Source organism: Balearica regulorum, chromosome 4 (assembly GCF_011004875.1).
Source record: "Balearica regulorum gibbericeps isolate bBalReg1 chromosome 4, bBalReg1.pri, whole genome shotgun sequence".
NCBI lineage: Eukaryota > Metazoa > Chordata > Aves > Gruiformes > Gruidae > Balearica > Balearica regulorum.
Window position 1 is genome coordinate 2,307,395 of NC_046187.1, and position 16,080 is coordinate 2,323,474.

General features: G+C 49.2%; 1 protein-coding gene across 1 annotated transcript in view; it reads right to left on the reverse strand.

Moving 5' to 3' along the window:
• CCNI (cyclin I) overlaps positions 1–15,945 on the reverse strand; it is a 34,330-nt gene extending 18,385 nt beyond the window's left edge. The window contains exon 1 of the mRNA XM_075750902.1: positions 15,520–15,945. The gene's annotated coding sequence lies outside the window, so the exon portion shown is untranslated. The remainder of the gene's footprint in view (positions 1–15,519) is intronic.
• Between the last annotated feature and the right edge of the window lie 135 nt (positions 15,946–16,080).

Below are 16,080 nucleotides of genomic sequence, written 5' to 3' on the forward strand. Positions count from 1 at the left end.
AGCTCTTGTGAAATCCACCACAGGTGGATATTGGCCAAACGCTAACCAGGCTATTTTGTAAAGACTGGCTTGTTAATGCAAGAGTTTATGCTGTATTTACAGGAAATAAGGCAATGTGTTGAATCAGGAAAAAAAAAATTCACAGTGAAAACAATCAGTTTATTATAAATAATAACAGCGGCTCTGAACAAATGAAGATTCAGGGTGCTTTCAAAGAGTTAAGTGAAACTGTAGAACAAATGTGTTTCTTTATCAGTTTACAGGAGGTTTTAATGGGCGCAAATCGCACGGAACCTGCGCGAGGCACAAAACCGCACTCAAGCCCCACTTATAGCCAAGCAGGTTTTAAGTGGCAAATAAATGTCAGGCCTCTCAGTCCTGAACAGAAACCCCTTTTATATTAGATTTTTATAAAACAAATGCTTCGCCGTGAACAAAGGAGAGGCTGTACTGGCTTGGCATACCCCTACGCAAGGTTTCCAGCTTCTCGGCGTAACGGCCTAAGGTGATTTGGGCCATATACGGATTTTCTGGCTGGAGGGAACACCTCGGATCCGTGATTCCTGAAAGGGCTCAAAATGCTCTCAAATGGGGCTCAAAATCACTTCGGACTGAAAAATCCCTATTAAAAGTTCCTCGGTTGACAAGAGGGAGACTCAGTCTGGGAAAAGGCGAAACTACGTTCCTCTAAACAGGACTGCGGTTGAAACACAGCTTATTTCTCTGCATTTACTCATTTTTTGCATTTCTTTTTTAAACCTCAGGGTGATCCCGACGACAGCCTGTAAATGGGGCTACCGGTGAAGCTGAAGGGGAAACAGCGATGCACATTCCTCCCCCAGCTGATTTTGGGGGCGGTGTGGGAGGGGCATCATTAGCATCTCATTACCCTCATTATCAGACAGTACAGGTTTCCCCGTGGGCCAAGCTGGTTCCCAAAGGCGGGATCACCCACCGCTTCCCGAGCCATCAGCGCTTCCCAAGGAGGTGCAAAGCCCTGGGAAATGAGGGCTGCACCCCCGCACCGATGGAAAAAAACCCCAAACCAAGCCAGTTCAAATTGCAGGAGCAGGTGAAATATTTTGTCCCCTCTGGCATGTGGGGGGGTGTCCAGCAGATGGACAGGAGTTGAGCTGGGGGACCCTAAAAACAATGTCCCTGCACTGGGGACCGTAGCCTTCCCACCTTGCAACTCAAGAGCCCCAGAAAAGGGGGTTCTCCAGGCCTGTGCAGAGCAAAAGATGGGTGATTTTTTATTTTTTTTTTTAATAAGGTATTTCTTTTTTAACTGAGCCTGCAGATTGTCAGTTGCTAAGTACCAGGTAACGCTAACTGGGTACCATCCACCAGGGCATCAGCTCCAGTCTCTCAGACCGCACCTGGAGAAGTCGGCGAGTAAAGGAGCGTGCCAGCTCGGCGTTGCACAAGGTGAAATACGCGCACGGAGGAAAACGGCGAGGTTAGGATCAGACCCAAGGCAATGGAGAGGCCAAAGCCGGGGACCAGCGCTGCGTGCCGACAGCTCCTCGCTGCACGCTTGTCGGAAAAAAAGCAGCAGCTATATTTATGCCGACCACGGATCCTAATATGAAATATTGATGGTCCTTTCTTGGTTTTGCAGGAAAGAGAGAGTAATTAGCCACCCCTCAAATCACTGGAGAAAACATATGAAAAATTTCAGGCCAAAGCGAGCATCCTCAGGCACCTTTTTTTTCTGTTGTGACTGACAAACATTCCCACCGCGTTTACAACACAAATGAGTTTTACAGGCCTCTGGGCCCAGAAAAATCTTTTAGTTACTCTGGTTCCTTTTTAGGTTGTCCCTGTACTGCCATGGCCGGTCAGCGGCCGCAGCAGAGAGCTCCGGGGCATCCCTGGAGCACCCTGAAATATCCACAGCCCTGCGAGGGACATTTTTAGCGAACAGCGATGGCAACTCAAGAAGAAAAAAGGGGAAAAAGGGGAAAAAAAAAAGGGGGAAAAAAGAGGGAAAAATAACCTTTCCTTTCTGAACTAGGGAGGTAGTTCAACGGGGACTGAGGCACAATAACCTTTATAAGGAAAAAAAGAAGAGGAATGACGCGCTTGAAAGTTTCCCTCGGAGCAACAGTGGTGCGCAGACTTTTCCAGCACGGAGAGCACGCCAGGCAACTCGCCAAGCACCCTGAGGGCTGAAATGAGTTTGCATCTAAATTTACATAGCTCTTAATCAGATAAATGCATGCCATTTAAAAAAAAATAAAAATGCCAGCATGCTCTACATGTATGCAGCGCTTCACCAAAACATGAGGGAGCCATGGCAGAGCCAGCACTTCTCGGAGAGCATGGGAAACGGGACGGTCGGCACAGCTTCCCGAAAACCAGCGCATGGAAGTCGGGTGAAGACCGTGGAGGGACCGGACTCTCTTCTCTCTGCTCAGATCAAGGTGATAAAACGTGAGCATCGCAGAAAAATGTCATCAAGGCTCCTGTCCGCAGTGAAGATACCCGTCCATGTAGCAGGCATCGCTGCAGAGAACAGCAATACCGCCAGGAGGGCTGAGCCCGCCCTGGCACCAAAAATTTGCTCGGGCCAAAAACTTGCACGGATTTTTTTTCTGCAACTGAGCCCAAGGGACCCACGGCCGGAGGAACTGCCGAAGCTGTGACAGTCACCATAAAGTAGCCCATCCTAGCTTTCTGCTTCTGTTTCCCCGATTTAAAATTCAACTTTAGCTCCAGGGTGGTGGTTTGGTTTTGTTTTTTTTTTTCCCCTGTGGTCACGTTGGGAGTTTTTAAGCCACTGTTCAAACAGTTCTTAAAGTTTCTTAATCTTCACTGGAAGGTCAACCGGCTACACTGACACTTCTTAAAGAACAGTTGGAAAGTTAGTACAGGAGAAGCGAGCCAAGTCAACAGATTGGCTTTGTTTTGATGTCTCCTGTGAGCAAGGTCACAGGCTGCACGTTGAATCTTGCTCTGAAATTAGAGAGTCAAAACATTGGTGTGAGGTTTTCACTTGTGAGAGGCATTAAACATCACCTGCTTATCTATTAAAAATACCCTGACTTGGTCCATAAAATGTAACCCGGCTCATAAAGACCTCTCTTTCTGATCTAAGTTTACAGCTAACTTTACTTCCAGAGGTACTTTCAGTTTCCCTAGAGAAGTTTTATGCTGCTAAGTGCTGCAGGCTACGCTTTTCAAAAGCAGTTTGTGTTTGCAGTAATTGGGGCAGGCAGCTACCCAGCCAGAAACACTTTTTGGTTTGGGGGGGTGTGCATTTGTGTAGGATGCAAAATAGTCTTTTTTATTTGTTTATTTATTTTTATTTAAGCTTTGTAATCACTTGCATTGCCAATAAAAAGTGCCTCCTGCAGACAAAAGATGCCGTTACAGGAGCGTATTATCCACCGGCAGAACAGGCTCATAACACAGTTCCTGATTTTCCCCTGCCTCCAGTTGCAATTCAGCTGTGCCAATACAACTGCACTGTAAAGGGGATCGCTGAAATCATTCAGGGCAATAATAAAAACCTCTTTTGTTTTGATTGTGGGTTGTCTTTTTTTTGGTTTTGTTTAAATATGGGTAATTTCAATTAACAAGATTTCTAGGACTAGAAACAGCCTAAAACCCAGTATCTATATTTTGCACGTAAATCCAGGCGAGTATTCTGGATGAGAGGGCTGATTCCAACAGAGGTTTACTGCCCCATGCATTTCTGCAGACCTTGTAAGTATTTTCAGCGACCAGCAGCCCAATCTGCTTCAGCTTTAGCAAGCAATAATACAATCTTACAGATGACCTGAAAACAGACTTTTCTGGGCGGGGGAGGAAGGCGAAGCAGAAGGAAGAGAGGAAGGAGACTGAATTCCTCCGAGCTCCAGCCAGCCATCTGTGATTTCAAATGATCAAAACGTAGTTTGCACTGCTAGAAGAAATCATCTAACTGCGAGTTGTGATTAGAAATTTCAAAGCTGTGGGCGGGGGGGTGGGATGGATGTTAATTTTAGTATCTGAGACTTTCTCTTAGCTTAACTCTTTCCTCACCCCACGCCAGTAAAGCAGTCTGGAAATTTATGTCAGAGAGAGAGAAATGCCTGCAGTGTTGCTTACATCTGAGAAGAAAAAAGCAGCGGGCATAAACTACTTCTACAATTTTACATTATTTCTGTGCCACGTAACAATATTTCCCAGGTTTAAAGGAGTAAAATTTCCCATGAATGCCTCGCTAGTGGAAATCAACGCCTAGCTTTCCGTCTTTTCAACTCACCAAAGCACAACCTGATGCGATAGAGATAAGCAGAGGATCAGCGTGGGTTAAAGTCAACCGGTTTGAGTTGTAGAAAGTAAATCGTGTTGCAGCCTGGTTAGCGGAAATAGCTCGACAGAGTTGTGAGACAATATATGACCTTTTTCAAGTTAAACCTCTGGGAAAAGGATGTTTGGGAATATTGTTTCAAATTTCAACATCTAAAAAGCGAGCGTATTCGAAGCAACGAACTGACTTCTACGGAACAAATACTAATACACATGAAAATGAGAACGCGTTCCCCCACCAGAAATAAATCGGTATCAAACATAAATACGCCGCAGGTACGCATATGATATTGCACCTTTAACAAGCAGCATATTTGACCTGTGTATGAGCCGGCCAACAGACCTAAATTCGGAAAGAGGTAATTTTATTCAGGCTGGGAAATGAAGAGGGCCCTTGCCATTTGTTTGTATGACTCACCCAGAGCTCACTCCCACAACCTGCTACAAAGGCAAGTCTGTGAGATATTTTGGCAGCATCGTTCAGGCAGGCTCATGTACATCACCCCCTCGCCACTTCTTTTCCTCCAACCAGATTGTTTCCTGGGAGCGCAAATAAAGTTGACCTCATTTTAGTGCCGCTTTTCCAAACGACAGAATTTTTCCAAACATTTTAAAGAAACCTGCCAGTTAAAAACACGGGTCTGCGACTGCAAAAAGAGAACGCAGAGCGACGTTTTGATGGGAGGGAAGGGAGGGATTTTTAAGTCTGTTTTGAAACAGAGAAATCCCAGGGCCTATTTAGCAAATACGGAGGAGGAGCAGGAGCCCTCTGCAGAGGGCTACATCACGTCCCGCAGCAGTGCACTCTTCTCATCATCTTCTGTTCCTATTCTGTTCAAATAGGAAAGCTCAGGTGGAATTTGTCACAGCACCATAAAAACTTTTAGATTTGTAGAGCAACGTGGGAGAAAACATAAACATCTTTGGTTCTTCAGGGTATTCCCGAAGGGTAGCAAAAAAATCATCAAGAAAACAGGAGGAATAATTTAGGGGGAAAAAAAAAAAAGACCTGGATGAGGGCATTTTTAAATAGGAGGGAGGTTGCCACAGAGCCGCTGGCGATGGCAGTGGTATAAAGCCGACGGCTGTCGCTCAGGGGGTTTCCGCAGGTACAAGCTTGAGCCGGTCTTTCTTTTTTTACAGCAGCCACGGCTTTGTAAAATGCAGCCCTGCTGCCCAGCTTTTTATCTCCTGTACCTCGGGGACCATACACCAGGCCAGCTCTAAGAAACCTCTGCTGAACTTCATTCCCCAAGCCTCATGATTGACACCAGGCTTTGGCTATCTAAGGGGAGCTTAAATGATACTTTCCAAAGTAGAGACTTTAATAAAAAAGAACAAGGTAGAAGATGAACTCCTGACTGAACTTTCAGACAATGTCACCATTCTTCCCTCCCGGCGAGACAGGCATGCTTTCAGACCCTACCCCCTTTCAGGAGGAGGTTTGCATTTCCTTTTTGTCTCGGCAACTGCCAAGATGAATCCGTCCAAGCAGCATTTGCCCAGAAAAGCCTGTGGTCAGCAACAGCTTAAATTTTGTGTGCCACAGCTCGCGAGTGATGCAAACAAGCTGTTTCAATCACAGCTCCTCTCCCTTTGGAGGCAGCGTGTGGCAACATACCAAGTAAACTGTGCATAAAAGGTAAACTCGGAATGCAGCCCTACGGGACCAGCTCCAGCTGCAGAACGTATGCGTTTGATGCAAAGAGGAGATGAAACTCAATATACTTTAATGAGGTCTGCTTTGAGATTTTGGTTTATTTGAACCTAAAAATCAAAGGAAAAGTTATTAACTGATGGAGGCTGTTTGCTTGCATGGATTAAATTAAGCAAAAACAAAACCCTTGCAAACCAAAACCCCTCTATGCCATTTTATGAACATTTGCAAAAGAAACGCTTACATTTTATACTCTTTCAACACTGTGGGCTCATCATCTGGCTGCCGATATGCATGCAAGATGCCTCTTGAAGATGTAAACTCCTCACAACTTTTATTAAAATCAGCTAAGGGACTCAGGCTAACATTTCGGTAGGAACGGGCCCTGCTATGGTTCGGCACGCAGACCTCAACGCTCAGAAACAACCGTGCTGCCAGGTCAGGAACGCGAGCCTTTATCGCCTGCACCGGGGTATCGCATCGGGGCGGACAGCCCTCGTATGGGACAGTTGGCCGAAAAGATGGTGCTACCTCGTTGTGCAGAACTGAAACATGAGACAGGTATAAAGTGACTATAGACGAGTGTTTGCTGAAATGACGCCCGTTATTTTTATGCTGTTTCCAACCTAAACAATGGGTAAATCCAAGAAAGCAACGCCTGAGCCCTGTCTGTACAAACTGTCTGTGCACCACGGGCAAAGGAACGAGCACAGATCCCCGAGGCAACCAATCAAGATTTGCGCAGAAGTCTCTGGGTTCTGCTTTGGGACTTTCTGGATCTTTTGGGGACGAGGTCCAAGGTCACTGCGGAACACCTGAGAACCTTCCGAGAAACTTGAGGGTGCTGCTGTTGCTAGTTAAGGAGAGCTACAAGATCGTGGGCCTGAAGATGCTCTAGCAGCTTCTAACGAGCATGATCAGGTGCCCTGGACCCAGGGTGCAACCGCTCCCTAATTAGGGAGGGTCAAGCACCCTTTCAGCTAGTGCTTGGGCAAAGTCTATATAAGAGCCAGGCTGAAGACACCACCACTAGCTGCAGAAGTTTATGTAAATGGCTGCAATGAAGGGGGACTCAGCTTGACTTGTTCCAGTGTAGTGTTGGATGTGGTGGTGGGACACAATGTTCCAGCAGATCTTGGAGCAGCTGCCTCTTCTAGGGCAGAGGTTTTTGATGCGGGCAGAGCTTTGGATGATGGGCTCCAGGCTGCAGGGACCGCCCAGGGTCTTTCTCTGAGGCTGGGAGAGATGGCCCTCTGTCCTGCAGGAGGTATGTGGTCTTGGAGGAGCTGTGGTGCCAAGAGAAGGAGTTAGAGAGGAAGAGAGCAGGTTGAGTGTTATCAGAGAAGTTTCATGGGAGACAGACAGGTTTTTCCCTGGGACTCAGCAGCTTGAAGAGCCTCAGCCCATCTCTGCAGTAGAGGAGCAGGCAGTGTCCACCCCCACCATCAAGGTAAGTGAAACTTCTGGAGAAGGGGAAGGATGGAAATAGGTGACTTTTGGTATTAAAAGGGAAGTTCCTGTCCCACCTAAGGGCTTGTAATTACAAAATAGGTTCACCATGCTGGTTAAAGAGGATCCAGATGTGTCTTTAAAGGAAAGATAGGGGCCACCTGACCCAACATCATGCAAGACCTCTAGGAAGGTGAGTGACTGCAATGGGAGATTCCTTGCTGGAGGGGACAGAGACACCCACCTGCCAACCTATAATCTAGAGAGGTTTGCTGCTTGCTAGGGGCCCAGATCAGGGATGTTGTGGAGGGGCTGCCTGGGCTTGTCCAACCTTCAGACTGCTACCCCTGCTGTTCTTCCACGTGGGCATCGGTGATACTATCCACAGCAACCTGGAGAGCCTTGAGTGACTACAGAGATGTGGGGGTGGCGGTCAAAGGCTTGGGGGCCCTAGTGATGTTCTCCTCAGAGCAGGTCAATAGTTGGCTGCAGAAGTGGTGTTGGCAACAGGGGGTTGGGTTCAATCACCATGGGATCCTGCTTGTGGAGCAGCGTCTGTTTGGGAGGGATGGGATCTACCTCACTAAGCCAGGCAAAGAGATATTTTCTGCCAGTAGGATGGCCGACCTTACAAGGAGGGCTTCAAACTAGGTATGACAGGGAAGGGACAGAGTTACCAGGAGCCCTGTGATAGTGACAGACATGCGTGGTGAGCAAAGGGCCTTGGGTGATAGCAAGAGACCACAAAATCGACAAAAAAGAGGCTTAGGCGGGGTCACTTCCAGCATTGGCATGTAAGCCAGGGTGCACCTATGAGGTACCATGATGAAGCAATCCCCCCAAACCCTTTCTGGGAAATAAGCGTGTTGGGGTGCTTCTCTGAAGTGCATGTATGCCTATGAACACTGTGTGGTGGGGAATAAACACTGTGAGAGAGGCTTGCGTGCAGTTGAAAGGCTACAGTCTTGTTGGGATCACTGAGAGGTGGTGGGATGGCTCCCATGGCTTCCAACACTCGGGAGCATTGCAATGGAGGGATACAGGCTCTAGAGGAAAGATAGCAGGGAAGAGGAGGATGGTGGAGTTTGCCTTGATATAAGAACAGCTGTAATGTGTGGAGATTAGCCTGGGGATGGATGGGAAGTCAACTGGGAGCTTATGGGTGAGGATTAAAGAGAAAACAGATAAGGGTGACACTGTAGTGGGTGGAAAAACAAGTTGATGAGGCCTTCTACAGACAGCTGGAAGCAGCCTCATGTTTGCAGCACCTGGTCCTCCTGGGGGAACTCCAACCACTCTGACATATGCAGGAGGGACAACACAGCAGAGTATAAGCCATCCAGGAGGTTTCCAGAGTGGAGTGATGTCACCTTCCAGCCCAAATGATAGAGAAGCTAGAGAGAGGTGTTCTGCTGGACCTCATACTCTCTTACAACGAGGGGCTTGCTGGGAATGTGAAGAAGGCTGCCCTGGCTGCAGTGATCATGGGATAGTGGAGTTCAGGATCCTAAGGGGAAGGAGCAAGGTAAGAAGCAAGCTGACAACCCTGGACTTCAGGTCAGCATGCTTTGGACTCTTCCAAGATCTGCTTGGAAGTGTCCCATGGGGCAAGGCCCTGCAGGGAAGAGGGACTCAAAAATGCTGGTCAGTATTCAAGGATTACCTCCTCGAGGCTCAAGAGTTCCATCCCAACAAATACCAAGTCAGGCAAAAAGGCCGGGAGGCCTGTGTGGATAAATAAGGAGCTCTTGGCCAAGTTCAAACACCAAAAGTAAGCATTTAGAGAGGGTGGAAGCAAGGATAGGCAACCTGGGAGGAATACAGAAGCACTGGCTTTCCTAACCTCATCCCTGGCTACTCAAACCCCAGCTGGAATTTTATCTGCAAGAGATGTCAAAGACTATTGAAAGTAGGGGCTGGGTGAGCAGACAGCGAGGCAGAGAGAAAGCTGGCTGAGTGACTGTGTCCAGAAGGTGGTGATTGGTGGCACAAATGATTAGTGGTGTACCCCAGGGGTAGATACTGGGTCCAGTCCTGTTTAGTATCTGGATGATGGGCCAGAGAGCACACTCTGCAAGTTTGCAGGTGACAGCAAATGAGCAGTGGCTGATAAGCCAGAGGGTCATGCTGCCATCCAGAGGGACCTCAGCATGCTGGAGAAATGGGCTGGCAGTAATCTCATAAAGGCTATGTGCCATGTCCTGCACCTGGGGAGGAAGCACCCCAAGGACCAGTATATGCTGTGGGTGTCTGGCTGGAGAGCCGTTTTGCAGAAAAGGCCCTGGGGTTTTTAGCTGATCATGTTGACCAGGAGCCAGCAGGGTGCCTTTGTGGCACAGAAAGCTAATGGTATCCCGGGCTGCGTTAGGAGTGCTGCCAGCAGATTGAGGGAGGTGATCCTTCCCCTCTACTCAGTCCTAGTGAGGCCACACCCAGGTGGTGTGTTGGGTTCTGGGCTCCCCAGAACAAGAGAGAGACAGGGACATACTGCAGGGAGTCCAGTAAAGAATGGCTAATATGATGAAGGGACTGGAGGCTCTCTCCTATGAGGAAAGGCTGAGGGAGCTGGGACTGTTCAGCCTGGAAAGACAGCTGGGGAAGTAATCTTACTCGTGTGTATAAATACCTGAAGGGAGGGTGCAAAGAAAATGAAGTCAGGCTCTTTGCAGTGGTGCCCAGAGACAGGACCAGAGGCAAGGGGTACAAAATGAAACATAGGATGTTCCCTCTAAATATCAGGGATGCTTCTTTACTGTGAGGGTGAAAGTGCATGGCAGAGGCTGCCCAGAGAGGCGGTGGAGTCTGAAAAGGCATCTGGACGTGGTACAGGGCAGCTGGTTTTAGGTGGCCCTGCTTGAGCAGGAGGGTTGGGCAAGATGACCTTCAGAGGTCCTTTTCAGCTTCATCCACTGTGTGATCTTAAGGGCTTTAGGCTCACAGCAGCACAGTTGAGAGGGCTCAGCTGTATGCCCAGAGCAGCTCATCAGTTCTTCGGGCTGCAAATGCTGTAAGCAGAGCAGGAAGGCTTTAAAAAAAAAAAGGGGGGGGCAAACCAAACCTGGCATTATGTAATGTCTTGCTGCTAGTCTCCTAAAAGCAACACATGCAGAGTATGATTCACTTGTCCCATCACCAATATAACTTGGTATAAATCAACGGTAACTTGAAGGAAGTCACTCTGAGGAAAATCAAGCTCACAAAGTATGTGAGAGAAGTAATTTCATAAAATAGGGCCAGAGGCTTTCAAGCTCATAAAAGCTAACTCTCTGCAGGCAAGGGCCAACAGGCATTTGGAATCTTAAAGCATCACGCACCACCTTTTGAGTAATATAATCCCCTGAAACCAAATAAATGCAATGCCTCTATGGGCAAAAACACAGGAACAGGATTCAGCAGTAGCTCTTTTTGTCTTTTGGCAGTAGTCAGTCATTAACATAAAGAACAGCAGCAAAACCAAACAAGTTTATACCCAGTTCAACACCCACATCCAAAAAAAAAAAGTAACTACAATGACTTGATTCCTCTTGACAACATCAAAACAGAATTTTATGTGAAAGCATAAATGCTCACCAAGGCCAGTATTTTGCTTTGCAGACTCTGATTGGCCTCAGGGTAAATTATTAGCGATTACAGCTAATATCAGGATACAGTGTGAGGCACTAAAAAGAGATAATTGAGGAAATGAGGAATTATCTGCTGTTCAAACAATAGATTGCTTATGAGGTGCAGCACAGTAGCTGCAGAGCAGCATTCTTAGGCTCTGAGGGTACTGTCTCCTCTTTCTCATCAACCAAAGAGAACCCACACTTATAAAGCTTAATTATCCTCCAGGAGCTCAAGCTTGCTGACTAATTAGTGTCTTGTTGAGACAATACAGAAAAGGACCTAATTTCAATTCTCTGCAAAAACAGAATGGCACAGGCTTGGTCCTGGCTCTTGCCTATGTACTCACCTCTCCTGCCCAACCAGCACAAATGTAATGGCCTCTATATCTCCAGTTCTGATAACCTAAAACCAATAGTCCTCAGCCTAAAATAAAATAAACCTGGGGAAGGAAGCTTTGGGAGGTGGGGGTACTCAAAAACAGAAAACAGTATGCCTGAGGTGGTATGTAATGGCAGTCAGAGTTCTGCCGCTTCCACAAAGCGTGTTGTGCAAAGTCCCCCTTTGCTCCTATCCGTGCAAATACAGACACATTTGCAGTGCTTTCATAAATGGAGGCTAAGCTGCATTTGATGGTCATGTTATTACAGCAGTTGCATCCTTAAAGGAAGCAGGCTTGTCAACTGCATGGCAGCAGTTAGGAGCAGGTAAACCCTAAGATTTACAGTCAAAATTGGTAGGAATGTAAAGGTTGGAGGTTTTGGGAGCCAAGTTCTTGTCTAACAGACCACTATAGTCAAGAGCTACCCCAGCCAAGAAACAGATCTAGCTGCGTACAGCCAAAAAAAAACCACCAAAAAGGCACAAAAGCCTCTGGCAAATGGGTTCATCCAGCACCTCCCATCATCCCAGTAAAGAAAATGTTTGATGTCTGGGCTGATGAGCAGAATGGAGTATCTGCAGTAACATGTTACTCATGAGTGAGCCTTTAGATGAGTGTATGGCATAGCAAGTGCAAATACCCATTATGGTTAATAAATCAGTGCTGATATTTGTAGTTAGCAAACATGCAGGAAGGGAGAATTTCAGACCACAGCTGCTTCATACTGAGATGGGAGACAGCTGAGATTTTTCCTTCCATCTGAATGATTTCACCTTGCTTTTTTGGCATTTGACAATAGCTATTATTGTGCTGAGCTCTCAAAGAAACTATTCTCTGTTCTCAGTGAACCAGAATCCCCCTTCAAATCCATCTCCTTGGTGGCCAGCCTGGATTTCCTGCTTCTTGAGTGGAGCGTCCTGGTGACAAGTACCTGGGTTTGTACCTTCTCTAGCCCTGGAAAATCACGGGAGCAAAGGAAAACAGCCACAATTTGTTCCTGAGCAGGTTAGGTCTAGACACCCATTTTATATCTTGCAGGGGAGGACCCTCAGATCCCACAACCCTGTTTGACTCAATCTAGAGATACATGTCTACTCCTTTACTCGCGTTTTGCTCCCTGCTTGGGCAGCGGAGTCATAAGCGTTATTTGGCTGTCCAAATACGATGTCTAGTTTTCCTGAAGCCACTGGTCCTGTCCAGCCTTTTTAAAATCTATCTCTGGCAGGTCAAGGAGCAGTGTGAAATGAACTGCAGGTTGTGCAGCTATCCATCTATCACCCAGTTCAGATGGATAATTTACATCAGCATGATAGCTCTATCAAATTTTTTTTCCTAAAAAATGCCATGTAGAAACACAAAGATTAAACCTGCAAATATAGATGCTCTGAAAGAGCCAGTTCAGCGCGGGGTCAAGATTAATTACCGCTTTAACCAGCACATTGCTGCGGGTGTGCGAAGGAAAGCATCTTTCACACAGGCCCTGGGGGAAGGCGCGCTCCACTGCACCAACACTGCTCGTGTTCTCATTTCTGTTGCCTGCATGAGCTATGGTAAGAAGCAGCTGAGCACAGAAAAGTTGAGGAGGGAAAATGTAAAAGATTAATTACAGGGAAAATGCCCACAGCTGTAAAAAGCTACAGACTTGGGTCCACCTACTGACTTGTAAAATTTATCTCAGGGCAATGACACAAGCAAAGGTAAGAGAGAAGTCTCTTTAAATTGATACATGTAAATGTTACTACAATAAATGATCTCAAAATAGGAAAATAACACTTTTTAGAAAGCAAATGGTGATTGTATCAAAGTGTTAATATAAGATGGCAGACAGATAGCTCTGGATGCTGCACTGCCCTGGAAAGCAGGTCCCAACACCTGACTTGTCCGTTCCCTCAAAGTCATCCCAAGGCCTCTAGGATGTAGGGATATGGACTACTGAGCTATGACTGTTTCCCTAAAAGTATGCTTGAACCACCTGGTTGTGCAGAAGAGTCTGGAAAAGAAGGCTGCACAGCCAGCCTGCGTAAGCCACGCAGCTGGCCCCAGATGGCAAGCACCGCCGGCAGTGGCCAGGGCACACGGCGGGGTCTCTGCAAACTGTGGGGCCAAGGCTGAGCAGCCCCCATGGAGCAAACCTCATCCTGGGCTGAGGTACGTCAGTACCCTCAACTGCACCCAGGAATGGCTGCCGATGGTGAGACGGGAGCAGGAACATGGCACAGGAGTGCTGGCCTGCTCACTGCCAGTTCTCATCAACACCGGCTGCAGCCCTGTGACACCCCAAACACCAAACAGTGGGAAAGCCTGGCCCCAACAGGCGTCCACGGAGCAGGACTTCTTGTGGAAAGGGCCCTGATAGAGCAAGGCTCTTATCGTGCAGGGACAGAAGCAATCTCAGAGTACTTTTAAATAGTGACCTGGAGCAAACAAAGCACAGGACGGAACAGACACAGGAGAAAGAAGAGTCTAAGATCAGTTCTGCCATATCAAACTAGACACAAGCTCTGAATAGGGGTGAAAGATAATTAGAAGTATATACACACCATGTGAAAGTTCAATTCCTGCTGGGGAGAAGCCAAAAGATCAGCTTCCCGCATCCCATGCCAAGGTCTGTGCAGGCACGCGTGAGAACGAGCTGTCCCCCAGCTTTACGAGCCAGCCTAACTACTTTAAAAGCAAAACCTGAATCATTTGCAAGGATCCAAAATCAAACCCTCGAGACAAGGAAAAGGTGCTGTGAGTTGCTTTTTGAGAGACAAACTCCTACTTAGCTTCACATTGCAAAGCCTGGGCTCCACACGCGCGCACGCACCTATCCACCAGCTTTAAATCCGGGCAGAGGCAGTAGCCGGGCCCCAGCCCGGGGGTCGCCCCGGGGGAGGGCACAGCCACATCTGCCACCCCTGCAGGGAAGAGGTGAGATAGGATCCAGAAAGGGGAGCTTCACAATCACATGCGTTTTGGTCCATTTAAATACTTCGTTAATAAAAAAATCTCACCCTTCTGTCTTTAAAAGGGGCCGTGCCATTTACAGGCTGTTGCAGCGTACCATGCAAAGAACGTTTTTGGGAGCACACAAAGGCTGATGCTACAAAGCGCTTTTAAATTCAGGCTCCAAACAAGTCTGCTTTCTAACACCTTTACTTTTAAGAGTGGGGAAAACGTGGGATTGTTCCTTTTCCCCTCCTTCACAGAGTCAAAAGGGGAGGATAAGACAATAGGTTTTTCTGTGATTAACACACAAGTTTTCAGGCAAACTGATTTTTTGCAAGTCTGCTTTCTACCACTGGCCTGAAATAGCTGACGGTAACCTCGCTCCTTTACGTCCCCCTCTTTGCAGACAGATTTATAGAACACACCACCACTACTCTTTCACGGAAATTTCTTCCGTCGCAGATGAGGGGGCAAAGAAGGATGGGAGGAGAGGGCACCCCATCTCTGCAAACCAACCACAAGCCAAGAGAACAAAAACAAATTACCTGTGCTGTGAAGGGCCACCCGGGCCAGAGCTGGGGCACACCTGGGGCACACCTGGGGCACATGTTGGCTCCTGGCCCGGGGGGGGGGGGCACACGGGACAGGGGCCAGCTAGGCACCGACGGGGCAGGGGGTAGAGGAGGGCACAGCGTGCATTGCACACCTGCCAGCATTGCACACCTGCGTGCAACACGCGGGCGCACAGACGTTGCACGCAGACACACACACACAGATGCGCCGCACGGCGCCCGGGAGCGTTGCGCGCACAACGCTTTGCACGCACAACGCTTTGCACGCCCGGCGCGCGCACAATGCACCGCTCGCAGGATGCGCTGCGCGCGCGCACTTTGTGCAAAGTCGTGCATCGCACGCGCTCGTGCAGTGCACGCGCACTTGCACATGCCTCACACGCTGGTGCTGTGCGCTCACCGTGCACACAACGGTGCTCTGCACGCGCACGCACACGCGCTTCACGCTCGCGCCCTGCATCGCACGCGCGTGCACCGCACACTGCCCCGATGCACTGCAGACACACACACACACACACACACACACACACCCACCCCGCCGCCTTGCACACCCGACCCCGTAGCGGGGACCCCCGCCCTCACACACCCCCCCACACCCCCCCCCTCGTTCCCGCCCCCCGGCTCACCTCCCCTGCGCGGCGGCGGGGTGCCCGGCGGAGCCCGGCCATCAGCACCCCATGGCGGGGCGACGGCGGCGGGGCTCCTCCGCGGCGCTTCAGCACCGTGCGGGCCCCATGTCCGGGGCGGCGGCGGCGGCGGCGGCCGGCGGGCTCATGTCGCCATGGCGGGGCCGGTGCGGGGCCGCGACGACGGGGGAAAGGGGGGCGGGAGGGGGAAGGCGGGCCGCCGCCGCCGCCGCCGCGGGGGGTGGGGGGGTGGGGGATTAAAATAAAATAAAATAAAAATTAAAAGGGAAGGGGGGGAGGGGGAGCGAGAGGCAGCCCGCAGCCAGCCGCTTCCCGGGGGGAGCAGGGGAGGGAAAGAAGGGCCGGCGGGGCGGCCTCCCCTCAGCCCATCCCCGCCTCCCGCGCGGGCGGGGCGGCCGTTGGCGTTCAGCACCACCGCTGGGGGGGACAACGCCGCGCGGAGGGCGCTGCCGCGGCACCGCCTCTCTGTTCACACACACACCCACCCCCGCACATATATATGCACACACACACACACTCTGCTCTCCGCCGCCCGTGGGT